We start from the raw sequence: 14,216 nt of genomic DNA on the forward strand, positions 1-14,216 counted from the left end.
CTAATAGCCTCCCACACAGCTGGCAACATTTTATTTCTAAAAATGTAGTTCTAAGAACATTATTCATCAACTCAGAATTTTCTCAACTTCTCACCACCCTTAGGATGAGTGTAAACTCCTTAGCAGGATTCCTTTATGCTCTGATATGAAGGTCTAATTCGCCCCTCTAGTTCCATTCTCCTTCATTTCCCCTCCCCCCAAGCCCATCAAGCTGAACTACTCACCTTTCTTCATTCCTTCAAGTCTCCACTCCTTTTCCAATATTCCTATTTGGAAATCATGTGCTACAGATAATTTATCAAGATACGTGACTCTGTGCTGCACAATGAGACTGGAATGCGAGTACAACTAAATCAGGTATTTGTATGTTGCCAGGGCTGGGTATTGACAAAGCAGGACTATGAAAAGTTTACAAGAGTGAGGGCACATGATATGGTCTCTAGAATAGTCTCGGTTGAATAGAGAGACAGGTGAGATCTACAAATGACTGCAGGACTGGGAGTAAGGCAGTGAAACAATTGATGGTCAAGGGAAGGGAACTAACAGTTTCCGTTGTAGAAATAGAAGAACAAAGACATGAAATCTCTGAAGTTGAACAGCTCTGCATGATGGCAAATTGCAAATGTTGAGTGGCAAGTACAGATAAACAGAACTGCAAGATTTTTGAATTGGGAAGGTCAAGGGCTATGAGGCTAGGGTTTTGAAAAGCTTATACAGATCAAATCAGCCAAGTGAAGGCAGAAGATGAAGGAAAAAGGAAAATCTTGTTTTCACTGCCACAATCCTTCCTCGAGATGGGTTGTCCTCTGAAGGAGGGGAAGAAGATGTCACTGAAAAGGCATATAAACCATCATACAACTAGATGGCATGGGCCTCAGCTCACTGAACAACCTAAAATCAAACTAAAATACATCTCATTTAACTCCTTGAAATAAAATAGAACTTAAGATAATGAACATTTAAAAACAATTCCTCAAAAAAGTACTCAAAGAGTTTATTTGTATTTTTATAGTTTATTGAAAAAAGGAAGATACATTTTTTCTAAGCAAACAAACACTCAAAAGGCACATGTCCTGGACCAAATACACACAGTAGAGAGAACTGAAGTTTAATTATAACCACATAAAACCTCCCAGAGTAAAAATATTGTAATCCACGTTAAGATAACTAAACATTTCACTTCCTGACAAGATTTAAAGTGTAGTAATAAAAATGGCTTGCTAGATTCCAGAAGAGAAAAGAGAATCCTGCTCCTGATGTTCAACCAGTTTTTCCCCAGGAACTTTGTTACCAGAAGAGGCACTGCTGACATGGAGCACTACTTCCTGCTTTGGCTGTACCAACCCACAGAGATGCGAATAGATTTTTTTTTAAGTTTATTTATTTTTGAGAGAGTGAGAGAGCAGGAGAGGGGTAGAGAGAGAGGGAGAGAGAGAACCCCAGGCGGGCTCTGCACCATCAGCTTGGAGCCCTACTCAGGGCTCAAACCCATGAACTGTGAGATCATGACCTAAGGCAAAATCAAGAGTTGGACACTGAACTGACTGAGCCACCCAGGCGCCCTGACATGAATAAATTTTTATTACACATATAATAGATACCCTCAAAATAGTCTACATTATCTATCAAGAAAAGAAATTTGTCATAAACCATCTATTACGAGAAAGAAGAATGTTATTTCAGTAGACACCTTAAAAGTGGATGTACCTTTCAAATCAACATTCAAGTGTGCACGTGGTAACCATATTTTATTCCTATGGTTGTTTGTCTTTATCTTAAAAAGAGAATAATATTGATTGAGAAATCAGAAAGTATAACAATTATATTTTAAAAATCTAAATTTAGCTATATATAGTCAAACTCAGAGACGGTTATTAAATAATCAACCAACCTTTTACAACGTACTCTCCATTAACTGAATCACTGTAAAGTGTTGGAGATATTCATGAACACTGGAAAATAACATATCTTTCAAGTTGAACATTCTCAAAATCTGAAAGGGAAAGGAAAAAAGGACATTACAAAATGTACTGATGATGTCAGAAAATGGAAAATAAAACAATAACATCAATTTGATGACTTAACATTTTCAAAACTAAGTTTTATGTAATATGGTGATGTTCTAAGTGACCACCTAATGTTAGAAAATGTGCTGTTCCTGGGGCACTTGGGTGGCTCACTCAACTAAGCGTTGGACTCTGGGTGTTAGCCCAGGTTGATCTCATGATTCATGAGATCAAGCCCCACGTCGGGCTCTACGCTGGCAGCGCAGAGCCTGCTTGGGATTCTCTTTGTCTCCGTCTCTGCCCCACCCCTGCTCATGCTGTCTCTGTCTCTCCCAAAATAAATAAATAAACGTAAAAAAGAAAGAAAGAAAGAAAATGTGCTGTTCCCGCTTACCATTATGTAGTCACTAATAAGTTAAAAAACTATGGTATTCTCCTATCATTTCTCCATCAATAAATTGCTGTTTAGGGTGCTATATAATTAGAAAGATATTTTAAATCTGGCAAATAAAGAAGTATCAACTTGGTGTTTTTATTCCTATTCACTCACGTACTTTTTATTTGTAGCCTAAGAGATACTATGATTATCCACAGATGATTAAGGTCCCCTTTGTGCATTCTGGCGCTGTGAGACATATCTCACGATGCTTCACAATAACCGGTAGAGAAATACATGAGACGTGACCTCAAAAGAAATCATGGCAAAAAGCAATGCCTCCACCACTCATAAGCAGTGGAATTGAGGGCAAGTGTCTTAACCTCTCTGAGCCGCTATTACCTCCTTTCTAATGCCTACATCCTAAAGCTGTAAGCAATCAGTGAGATAGTTTGTCAAAACTTGAGTGCAGTGTCTGACTTTGAGAAAGTGCTCAATAAGTCACAGTTTGTATTACCATTATTATATAAAACCAGTAAGTGAGACAGGATAGGCAGAAAAGGAGATAAAATATAACGCATCAAAACTGAGTGTCAGCAATAGAAGTGAGAAGCATTGCAGGAGCCCATAGTAGGGAGACAAGACAGGAACAAGGCAGTTTCCCAGAGATGTTTTCCTTGAGATCTTGCTGCTTGGTTTGGATTCAAAGACAGAGCTCACAAAAGAGACAAGAGACAGAGTACAGCAGGCATGGCAGAGGGCCTGTGGCACACGCAAATGTTAGGAACTACCTCGGTGTAGCCAGAAGGATGCTCTTGGGGAAGATAAGGGGACCTTCAATTGAAGATTAATGCAGGAATAATATTGGAGAAGATATAAATACCAAAGCAAGGAGTTTAGATATACTCGGCAAATGAGAACTGAACAAAGTTTTCTAAAGCCTGAATTTTTATAGGGATGTATTTATGTACACTGATAAGTTAATTGAAGTACATTGTCAAAAAGTACCTCCTGAGCTTTCTCAGATTGGGCCTTTATTTAAAAAGTCAAAAATATAAAATTAAGCTTATCTTTCCTGGCTCCTGAAACAGCAGTTAATGTGATCCACAAAACCTAGTACTCAAAACATGGTTTTTACATTTTAAATGAATATTGTTATTGATGGTAATGGAAAATAAGGATGTGTGCATAAAATTTCATCTTATAACCCCAAGCATTACGTTGTCCAATAGTTTAACCTTTCCCTACTGTAGCAGCCGTCAAGGAGGAGCAAAATGAATGATTAGAATTCATCTCCTCTCTCTTCTACCATTGGACATGCTAATGAGCAGAAGAATTAGCAAAAAGCAGGAATGATGGGCCAGAGGTGAAAGCAGTAAATGACAAAAAAGCAAGTCACAAAAATGAAGAATCACTCCCTAAGTAATACAAAGTTGATTATGCGGTATTATGGATAATTACCCTTCAAAAGCACTTTAACAATGAAAATCATTTACAAACAGCTATCACTTGCATACTCCTAAAGGGCTCACATCCTAATTGCCCCTAACTGCACTTGTTATTGCTAAACTAATGCATGTACCACGTGGGGCTGGGGTCTTTCTTTCATGTCAAGGATAACACTGGGGTACATGAAAGCCCATCCAGTGTTCAATACTGCGAGGCACTAAGGAGTTAAGTGGATAATCATACAGGCACAGGAGCCAGATTGCCTGGGTCAAAGCCTGACTCCACCACTAAGGAGCTTTTTGATCTCAGGCAAGTGTCCTTAACTACTCTGGGCCTGAGTTTCTCAGCTTTGAAATATGTGTTATAACAGTGCTGTCTAATAAAGCATACGTAAGTCCATAATACAAAACACTTGCAAGAGTATCAAGAACATGATAAAAGTCAACAGAAGTTAACTAATAATTAGCTGTGTAAACAAAATGATAAAGAATTTCCAGAACGGAAGCAATTACGTCTACATATGACAAGTGGTGGGAGTCATGGAAGGCTTCAAAAGGAAGATACTAGTTAGACCTGAAGTCTTGGTATGAAGGAAAATGGAGAAAGGACAATTCAGAAAGAGAACAAACAAGACTGAGGAACGTGGAGGCACCTGGTGGACTCCAATGGTGGGAAGAAGACCTGTCTTCTAGAAGTGGTGGTAAGTGAAGCCAAAATCTTGGACATTAGGATACACACTGGTAAGGAGGTTCTAAAGCTTGTTAAGGTTAGGAAAGCCTTGGCTAGACATAAGATTTAGAAGGAACTTAGCAGTGTGGTAGAGTCCCCCAGCCTAAGGAGAGAGAATAAAAGGGAGAGAAAACTTCAAGGTAACCTGGCTATGTGCCAATGTGACAACATCCCTCATGACCTGTAAACTGAGACTACTTAATCAGACTACATGCTTGTGTGTGTTACCATATATGGAAGAAAAAGAAATAGAAAATGTATAAAAAACTATGCCACATGACATTCAGGGCTCAGTTCTTCGGGTACTAACCCAACTGAGCGATGCTGGCATGAATAAAGTTGCTTCCTGGAAATTAAAAGGCCTCAGTGTCATGACTCTGGGTGAGAATCCTGCTACAGCAGCAGTAGAAAGGCTTCTTGAGCTAACGGTGAGATAACCCAGATTCACTGAAAGATAGTATACTGTAAGGCTATCACTACAGATTATTTAAATCCTAAATCCATCAGCCACAGCACATATACATATATGTATATATGTATGTGTGTGTGTGTGTGTGTGTGTGTATAATATATAATTTTTAACAAAACTTTGTGTAACTACTTGCCGTCATATGGTGCATATACTCAAGATCAACAAATTTAAATGATCTGCTCAAACACAGCTAGTAAGAGGCAGAACTGAGTCTTCAAACATCCATGTCTATTGGGTGCCAGGGCCCTCGTTCTTTCCACAACATCTAGCTCCCTTCCCAACCTGTTCAATGGCATTAATCTAACACAGAAAACAGTAAGGACCTATACATGGCTATCAGCAATGTAGACGAACAGTGGATGGTTGCTTCCCAATGTCTTGACCATGAGCTATGAAAGGGGAAGGTAGCAAATGTAATTCTCAATTCCCTAGCATGAGTAATCAGCCTCTGAGTGAAAGAAAGATATTTTATGAGAAAGGTGACAGACTTAGTTTAAATATGTGGTGAATTTGAAGTGCCTGTGAGACATCCACTTGGAAAGATTCAGTTGGCAGGTAGAAAGAGAGCTTGAAGCTTCCCAGCAAGGCTAGGCTGCAGACAGACTTAGGAGATATCAAGGATTGGGTGATAGATGGTAATAAGAAAAAGAGAGATTTGTACAGTGGAAACATGTAAAGAAATAAGAAAATGAGAAAGAAGATCTTTTGTTTGTGATACTGGCTTAAATCATTAGTCCTTGAGAAACCAATAATTTTAAGCCCTGTAATAGTTACTCCACTCTGCCAAACTATTGAAGTGTGATAACACTTATTAATGACACACATTTTTCAGCTCTTGTCAAATGCATTAATGCAGTCAAATGCATTAAAAGCATGCAAAGCATTGTTTAACTTTACTGAGCACCCCCTTACGGAAGTCATTAACCATCAAAATCTCTCTACAAGAAAAAGGCAAGAATTGCAATAACAGCTATAGATTAAAATTTGTGACTCGAACTAGGAGCTCAGCAAAATTATTGATAAAGCTGAACACAGACTCAGCTCTTCTGATTTACACTCCAGAGTATTAGTCAGTGGAGTGACTGCATCTGTTGTTATAATGTGCATCTGTCCCTCCTTGGGACTGAATTGAAACTAAATCACTTCACACTGTTGTCTTAATAGCTCTAAAATGATAATTGCTATTTAATCACTACTGAATTGGGCTTGGCCTTGATTTCTTGGCAAGTTTTATTTCATTAGTAATATATTGAGTTTCTTTCTCTATTTTTTCCTATCTTCTTGCCAAACATCTCTTTCTAAAATGATAATATGCAAAGTCTCATTTTTTAAATAAAATTATAACCACAGTGTAAGGCAAATAAGATTACAGATAAGTATCCTTTTCCATTAATAAAAAAGAATGCTACCATTAAGCATCATAAAAATATGACAAGTCCAGAAAATCTCTTTCTCAAGCACAAATTTTCTTTTACATGGCAGATCAACTTCAGTAATACACAATACGTAAACTATGAAACTGAAATACATCTCACATTTGTGTTTAAATTAGATCCAATTTCATCCCTAAAAACACATTGTGTTGATACCAGCTTCCTTGGTAATCACATTCTTGAATCCAGTTCAGAGAAAGTGTCTCCAATAGTCTAATAAAGAAAAATAAAAATTGTGACTTGATTGTGCTTTTCTGATACCTACTTAGGAATAGTTAGAATGATGCATGCATGAAATTAAGAGGTATTTTAATAGCATTAAAGCATAAAGAATTAAACTGTATGCTTGACTGAATCACTGTAACTTCTTGCCCTAGGTTTTCTCAACTATAAAATGAAACAGCTAATCTTAAATTATTTTGAAGTCTTTTCTAGTTCTAATATTTTAAGATGAAGTGACAGTACCAAGGGCTAAGTGTACGAGAACCTCTAGACCAAATTTCCCATGGCACTCAAGACCCCTCCCAAATGAGCAGAGCAACAAAGTAAACACAGGGGATTATTATATAAGGGCAGCCTGATGCCAACTCACAACCCTCCCACCCAACAAGATGGCTGGTCCCAACCTTCTCTGATAGAGACATTTTAGAGCTAAATGGCTCATACTCTTGATTCTTTTAGTTTCAATAACTATTACATGTATTCATTGACAAGTCTGGAACCAGAACAAGTATTTGTCAATCAAGGGACATCGTTAACGCATACCTTCATAATTAGGAAAGGTAAAGAACATTTTGTTTTCTTTCCTATAATCCAAGATAACCTAAAATAAATGTCATAATATTCCTTCCACTACGCATATTTTGGATTTCATCACACCAAAACTAGACCCACGGCTGTAGTTTAAAAGTTTTAGTATGTTTCCCATGAGGACGCAGGAGTTCTGCTATTAAGACTTTCCTTTCAAGGTCACTGACACATGCAACTGAAGCACTTGGGAGGTAATTCTATGTTTGATTTAAGAGACAGAAGTTGAACTAAAATAAGCATATTGAGAAGCACTAGATGCTAAATTATTCGCTCAGGTTCTGTAACTAGAAAACTGGAATTAGCTTGTGCCTTGGGCACTAGTACATTAAAGTTTTAATATAAAAAGTTCTGCTTATAACTTTGCCCTGATGACTTCTTGTCACTTGTATGCCAAAAAAAAAGCCATATGGAAAAGCACATCAGGGCATGGGCAATAAGTAATTAACTGCTCCTCACTTAAAATCTTTTATCATACAAGGCAGAAACTGTCTCCTAATGACATTAACTTACTTAAAATGAATAATACATGGCAAAAAATGGGTCCCTGAAGTTCAGAAAGGGGATTTGACTCTCTTTTAGTGCATTGTACAGACAAGGCAAGGGCAATTCTCATTAAAGTGTTGAGCATATACTCATAGACCAATGAGGCACAGAATAATTACACATACCTCCCAAAAGACAAAGAACATTAATAATGTTACCTCATACACACCTCAAGGATCAGGACTGAAGGAAGTGATTACAGCATAAAGCGATTGTTTCTAAATGTTCCTGCAAGGGATCTGATTAACTTTTCATGATATTCTAAGAGATTCTTCCTTTCATATATCTTGAAAAGATGCAGAGTATATAATGAGTTTAGAGGAGAAATAATTTTTATTCTTTTCTAGGTTAAATTATTCATTGATTTATTAAATATCTAATATATTTATTTCACCCTTAAATATCTCATCTATTTATTTAAATAACATCAAGATCATTCTTTTCATGGGCAACTAGTAAACAAAACCAAACTTAATAATTTCAATGATAGGCTAAACTGTTTTCTTTGAGCAAATTTTAAACATCTCGGGCAAGGTTTCAAGGATGTCCACAATGACAGTGTTTTATAATGCCACTGTAATGTTTTAGTATATCTAAGCAGTTTACAACATAACTCTATTTTTTACTGAGGTCTTGAACAATTATTCAGTAGTTAAAACAGAACATATATGAAAAGCAGCCATTTATCACAAATTCATAAACATTTTAGCAGGAAAAATATGATTTCTGCTTTTAGATACTCTTTTAGTATAAAAATAAATGCACATGAAAAAATAAAAGGAAACTGTCTACAAGAATGTTTTTAATAAAATTCAAATTTTTAATGAAAACATTTCTTAGGTATTCTTTGTCATTTACTCAATTTTCCAAAGTGGATCATCTGATTTTGCCATGATAACAGTAATACATTTTTAGTCAATAACCTCAATGAGATAGCTAACACTTCAAAATATAACTTTATTACTTTTTTTTTATGAAATCAAAAGTGAATAAGACATAAATTTCTCACACAACCTCTGGAAGGCAAAGACCTTCCACAGTTTTACACAGCAATTATACCGGTAAGGATATTTAACATCCATTTGTAATAGGAATGGACACATTTTTGAAGAGATAAGATTTTATTTTTATTAAAAAATATATTTTTAAATAGGAGGGAAGGACTCTAATTTAAGTAAATACATAGATAGATATAAGCATATGTGTTTGTGTCTGTGCATGTTGTGGGTTTCAAAGCTAGTGCTGAAAGCTTTTTCCAAGAATGGTTGAATTAAATTATTTTTTATTAAATTACTTTCAGGGTTTTTTCCCCAATTGAGAGACCAAAAGAAAGGATTACTCGGCCAAATGCAGAAAAATTGCTTTAGAGAATACTGTAAACTGCAGGTCAAGGCATACATAGTCATCTAACCATACTGCCTGCTAACTTAACCTCATGTAAAAACTAAGCTCAATCCAGGAGTAAAGACTTGCTCTCAGCTTCATACTATGCAATGCTTCAAGGACAGTTAAAGCCAGGTGGTTTATGGACTATACAAATTAATGATATACACAGAATGTTTTGTCCTGAAGAATGGAATCCTAGCACATTCCATTCTTCAGATATGTGGTGACAGAGAAGGGAAGAGCAGCTTATTAATATCACATAGCACCCAGGTTAATAGCTATGGGTTCCTCATCATCAAAAACTACCATCAGAAATTCTAATACCTACTTATGGAACTGTTTCTTAATATCAAAAACAAAACAGAAAGAATGGTTGTGCTCTCCTATTATCGGGTATATTACTGTTTGAGTTTAAAATATTGAAACATGGTAAACAACTCACTGAACACCAGTAAGTAAAAGGAAGCCCTGGTTAGTTATTAAAAAGAGATATGCCAAATGTTTATGTCTGATCATATTCCCCCATTCCAAATTGGCAATGTTTTAGTAGCGACTGGGAAATGATAAATGATAATTGTTTCCTTTTGAGCATCTGGACATATATCACATCCAGGTTTGGTTCATTATGGCTGAGTTTAGCACACATAGCTCATGCATTTTCTCATTTATCTGAAAAAAGGTACAGAATGAGGCTTCAGTCATCTGAATCAACAGCTTTGGGGTTAGATAAGTAATTTCAATTTGAAATTAGATCAATGAAATTCCTGAAAAGATCTCACTCTTATAATCTTAGTTGTACAGATACCTGTAGCAGTGCTGAAATACTGATCTATTTCTAGAGACAGCTAGCCTTCAGCTAAGATAGTCTTCTCTCTCTGTACAAAAAGCATATCAGCTATATATTTACTCAGCTTTGAACTCTAGGTGAAGTCATTTTACTGAATTATCACCAGGGAGTTAATCCAAAAAAGTATAGTTTTCTGGGTTTTACCCTGAGAGATTCAGATTCAGCAGATGTGGGATTGGATCCAAGAATTTGCTTTTAGTAAGTCTTCAAGTTGCTGGAAGCTTGGAAAGCATGTTCTGAGAAACATTTACATAAAAGACTGGAACCAAATCTTTATGACTCTTAACAATATCAATCTATTTATATTGTTCAAACAATTGCTCAGATTAAGAGTCACTGGAGTGTATTAAAATTATGAAAAACTTGTGTGGAAAGCATAATCTATCCAATGTTTACTCTCACATCGATTCAGAGCCTTCATGCCTTCTTTTTCCTCTTTCTTCTTACATGCTCAGACACAAACACACGCATACACACAATTTGTTATATTGATCAGATGACTGATTGATTGTTCCATTTAAAATTTTAAAAACCATAAATCACAACTTTCAAAATTTAAAGTGTAAAAGGAGCACCTGGCTCTGGAAGTATTGGAACATCTGACTTCCTTCAACTAAAGTGTGACCTAGAAAATGTAAACTGTGAAAATATGCTTTGGAAACTAGGAAAGAGTATTCATCAAATATGAAAACTTCAGAGGGCCATTATTAGTTAATGAGAGGATAAAATAAAGAATTTTATGTAAAAAATGACTAAGAAATGAATAAATTCATAGAAACAAAATTTACAAAGATTGGCTTAAGAAAATAGAAAAACTGAATAGTCCTATTGTAGATAATTGAACTTTTTCACAAAGAAAGCTTCAAGCACAAAAGACATTGTCAATTAATGCTAAGAGACATTTAAGAAGAAATGAGGCCTATTTCATTTAATCACTTTCAGAACAGAATAAGAGAACACTTAGGTTTATAATAGCATAACTTTGATGGCAATCACTGAAAGTCACATCAAGAAAATAAATTTATAGGCAAATCTTGCCCAAGAACATAGGCACAAACATCTTAAATAGTGTATTAGCAAAATGAACACAGCAGGATATAAAATGTGAAAAAAAACCCTGACGTTGCATTTATTTCAGGAATAAAATCATTTGCACTTAACACTTAAAAATCAATTTATCAATTTATTTCATAACATTAACATTCTAAAGAGAAAAAAATACATAATTACCCTAATTTAATACCCATGTGTGTCAAAAATAAATAAAATTAAGAGGAGAAAGACAATTAATATACTAATCAGAATCTTCTTAGAAAATCGATGTTGCACTGAAAGGGGAAATATTGAAAGCTTTCCCATGTGAAATTGGGAATAAGTGTGATTATACCTCTTTCTAGCTTGTAGTTAAGATCTTGACAGTGCAACAATATAAGAAAAATAAATGATTGGAAAAGGAGTAAATAGTTATTTGCAGATAGAGCCAATAGATGATTGTGCACACAGAAAATTTAAAAGAATTCACATAACTGTTATAATTAATATGTAAATTTATCACGGATGTGGATTAAGTCAATGTTCAAAAATCAATTGCATTTCTGAATAACAATAAACAATGAAAAATTTTAAAAATTAAATGTTACTTTTACAACAGCATCAAAAATAACAAATACTTGGGAAGAAATCTAACAAAAGATTGTGGGGAATAAGCTTAGAAATTCCCTGACCCTGCACTGATGGGTTAAAAAGGCATAAAGAATTACAAAGCCATAGCATGCTCACACCCAAGTTTGGGTAAACAAGATTAGGTAAATAGATATAGAGAGGGTGGGGCCGAGGCCCCAATACAAAGGTATGTGAAGAAGTAAATAAGATTAGGTATTCAGGGCGGATACTCCCCCCCCTCCCCCAGCTCAATTTAGTACTATAGCAGAAAGCTGCTTTTGCAGGAAGGAAGGACCAAATTAGGTAAACAGGAAAACAGGGCTATAAACTGCTGCAAGGTGAAGTTGCCCAGAATGGAGCTAATTAACAAAAGAAAGGTGCCTTGTAGACCCTGAGGTTACACACTCTGTCTTATCCCCTAGGCTGGCTAAGTTAAACAGACATGGAGCCCTCATGTCTGCCTTTAACATCCATCTGTCCTGCGCCAGGATTTTGGTTTCTATTGACCCAAACCCCTAACATGGTATATCTTCAAAACTCCCTTTCCCTCAGTCCGTGAGTTCATGTTACAAATTCATTGTCTCTTTGTGCATGCCCATCATATTTGTAAGCCTTCTGATCTTAATAAATATGGAGCAGGAAGGACCCTTATTCGGGGCTCTTATCTTTTCCCGAACAATAGCCGTCTCTTGCATTTTAATCCTGTGTCCTGATTTCTTGTTAGACAAGAAAGAACTTAAGACCCAGAATCTATGACAAAAGATGTGCCAGATCCCTATAAAACATTATGGAGAATAATTAAAGAAAATCTAAATAGGGGTGCTTGGGTGGCTCTGTCGGTTAAGTGTCTGACTTCGGCTCAGGTCATGATCTCATCGCTTATGAGTTTGAGCCCCACTTTGGGCTCTGTACTGATAGCTCCGAGCCTGAAGCCTGCTTCAGATTCTGTGTCTCCCTCTCTCTCAGTCCCTGCCCCACTCATGCTCTGACTCTCTCTCTTTCTCTCAAAGATAAACATTAAAAAACAAAAAAACCTTTTAAGAGAGAGAGAGAGAGAAAGAAAGAAAGAAAGAAAGAAAGAAAGAAAGAGAAAGAAAGAAAGAAAGAAAGAAAGAAAGAAAGAAGAAAGAAGAAAGAAAGAAAACCTAAATAAATGGAGGAATATAATATCATATTAGTGGATTCAGACTTAATATCTTAAAGATTTTTATTTGCTACAAATTGAGGTACAGTTTAAATTCTGTCCCGTTAAAACTCCCAATATTTTTGTGTGTGTGTGGAAACTGAAGAGTTTATTTTGAATTATATATTAATATGCAAAGAACCACAAGTAGCTTTCCAGGATTTCTCAACCAGATTTCCATCAGAGGATTAAACCCTAATGACCTAAAACTTCCATTTCATGATTTAACTTCTCTTCTATGCTTTAAGAATGGTGCCATAATTGAAAGAATTGAGAAAAATTATCATTCTGTTTTTTTACATTTTCAGTTCAGATGAAGAACATTAGTTGAGAAAGCCTAGCAGAAAATTTTGAAGAAACAGAACACAGAATGCTATCACTAGATAAGATTAGTTCTGAAACTGCAGTAATTAAGTCAGTTGGGTATTGCAACAAGAGATAAACAGACTAATAGAAGAAAATTTTCAGGAACAAGTCTAGACATTTATGTCCCTTAATGTATAACAAAGACGCCAGTGCAGAGCAGTAGAAAAGGATGAGCTTTCAATAAATGCTGCTGTGTTAACTGAATGTCTACCTATGTCTGTGCATCTATGTCTATAAACAGACAGACAGATGAGGCAGAAAGAGACATGGATGGTTAGCAGGAGGGAGAAGATAGAAAATTTTACCCCTACTTTTTCTATTAACCAAAATCAATTCTACGTGGCATACAGATCTAAATTTAGAAGATACAATAACACTTCCAGTAAGTAACATTAAGAAAAAACCTTCATTAACTTAGGATAGACACAGAGTTTTAAACAGAACTCAGAACTAGCATGAATAAAAATTTTAATAAATTAAGCTATATTAAAATTAGGAACCCATGTTCATCAAATACCATAAAAAGTACGAAAATACAAGCCACTGAGAAGATATTTACAACACCTATAACTGCAGAAGGATCCTGTAACATATGCAAAGATGTGTATTCATCCTCTTCAAGAAAGGACTCACTCAGTTATTAAGAGTGTGGTTAGCTGAGAGCCTCCAGCTATTAGCGCCTTTAGAGTCTCCAACTTTTGAGCCAACGCCCCCCTATTTTCAGGATGACAGTGACCAAGGAAGTAACAGCCCAGGCTACATTCTTCATGGGGAGGCCCCTAGCTAATGCCATGCCTTTACAATAAACTTTCTGCATTTTTAACTCTTTATCAGTGTCTGCTTCCCTCAAACACAAACTGACAGATTCATGTACAAACTACACACACACACACACACACACACACACACACACACACAAACTTCTAATAATCAACAGGAAAAGGACAAGTCATT

At 35.9% G+C, this 14,216-nt stretch overlaps 1 long non-coding RNA gene across 1 annotated transcript; it reads right to left on the bottom strand.

Annotated features, from left to right (window-relative positions):
* Positions 1-1,040: 1,040 nt before the first annotated feature.
* On the bottom strand, positions 1,041-8,200 carry LOC125935436 (uncharacterized). Its single transcript, XR_007461675.1, has 3 exons — positions 7,988-8,200; positions 6,568-6,678; positions 1,041-1,993 (listed from the first exon to the last, which is right to left on the bottom strand). It is a non-coding gene; the product is annotated as an uncharacterized LOC125935436 (long non-coding RNA).
* Between the last annotated feature and the right edge of the window lie 6,016 nt (positions 8,201-14,216).

Source organism: Panthera uncia, assembly GCF_023721935.1.
Source record: "Panthera uncia isolate 11264 chromosome A1 unlocalized genomic scaffold, Puncia_PCG_1.0 HiC_scaffold_17, whole genome shotgun sequence".
Classification (NCBI taxonomy): domain Eukaryota; kingdom Metazoa; phylum Chordata; class Mammalia; order Carnivora; family Felidae; genus Panthera; species Panthera uncia.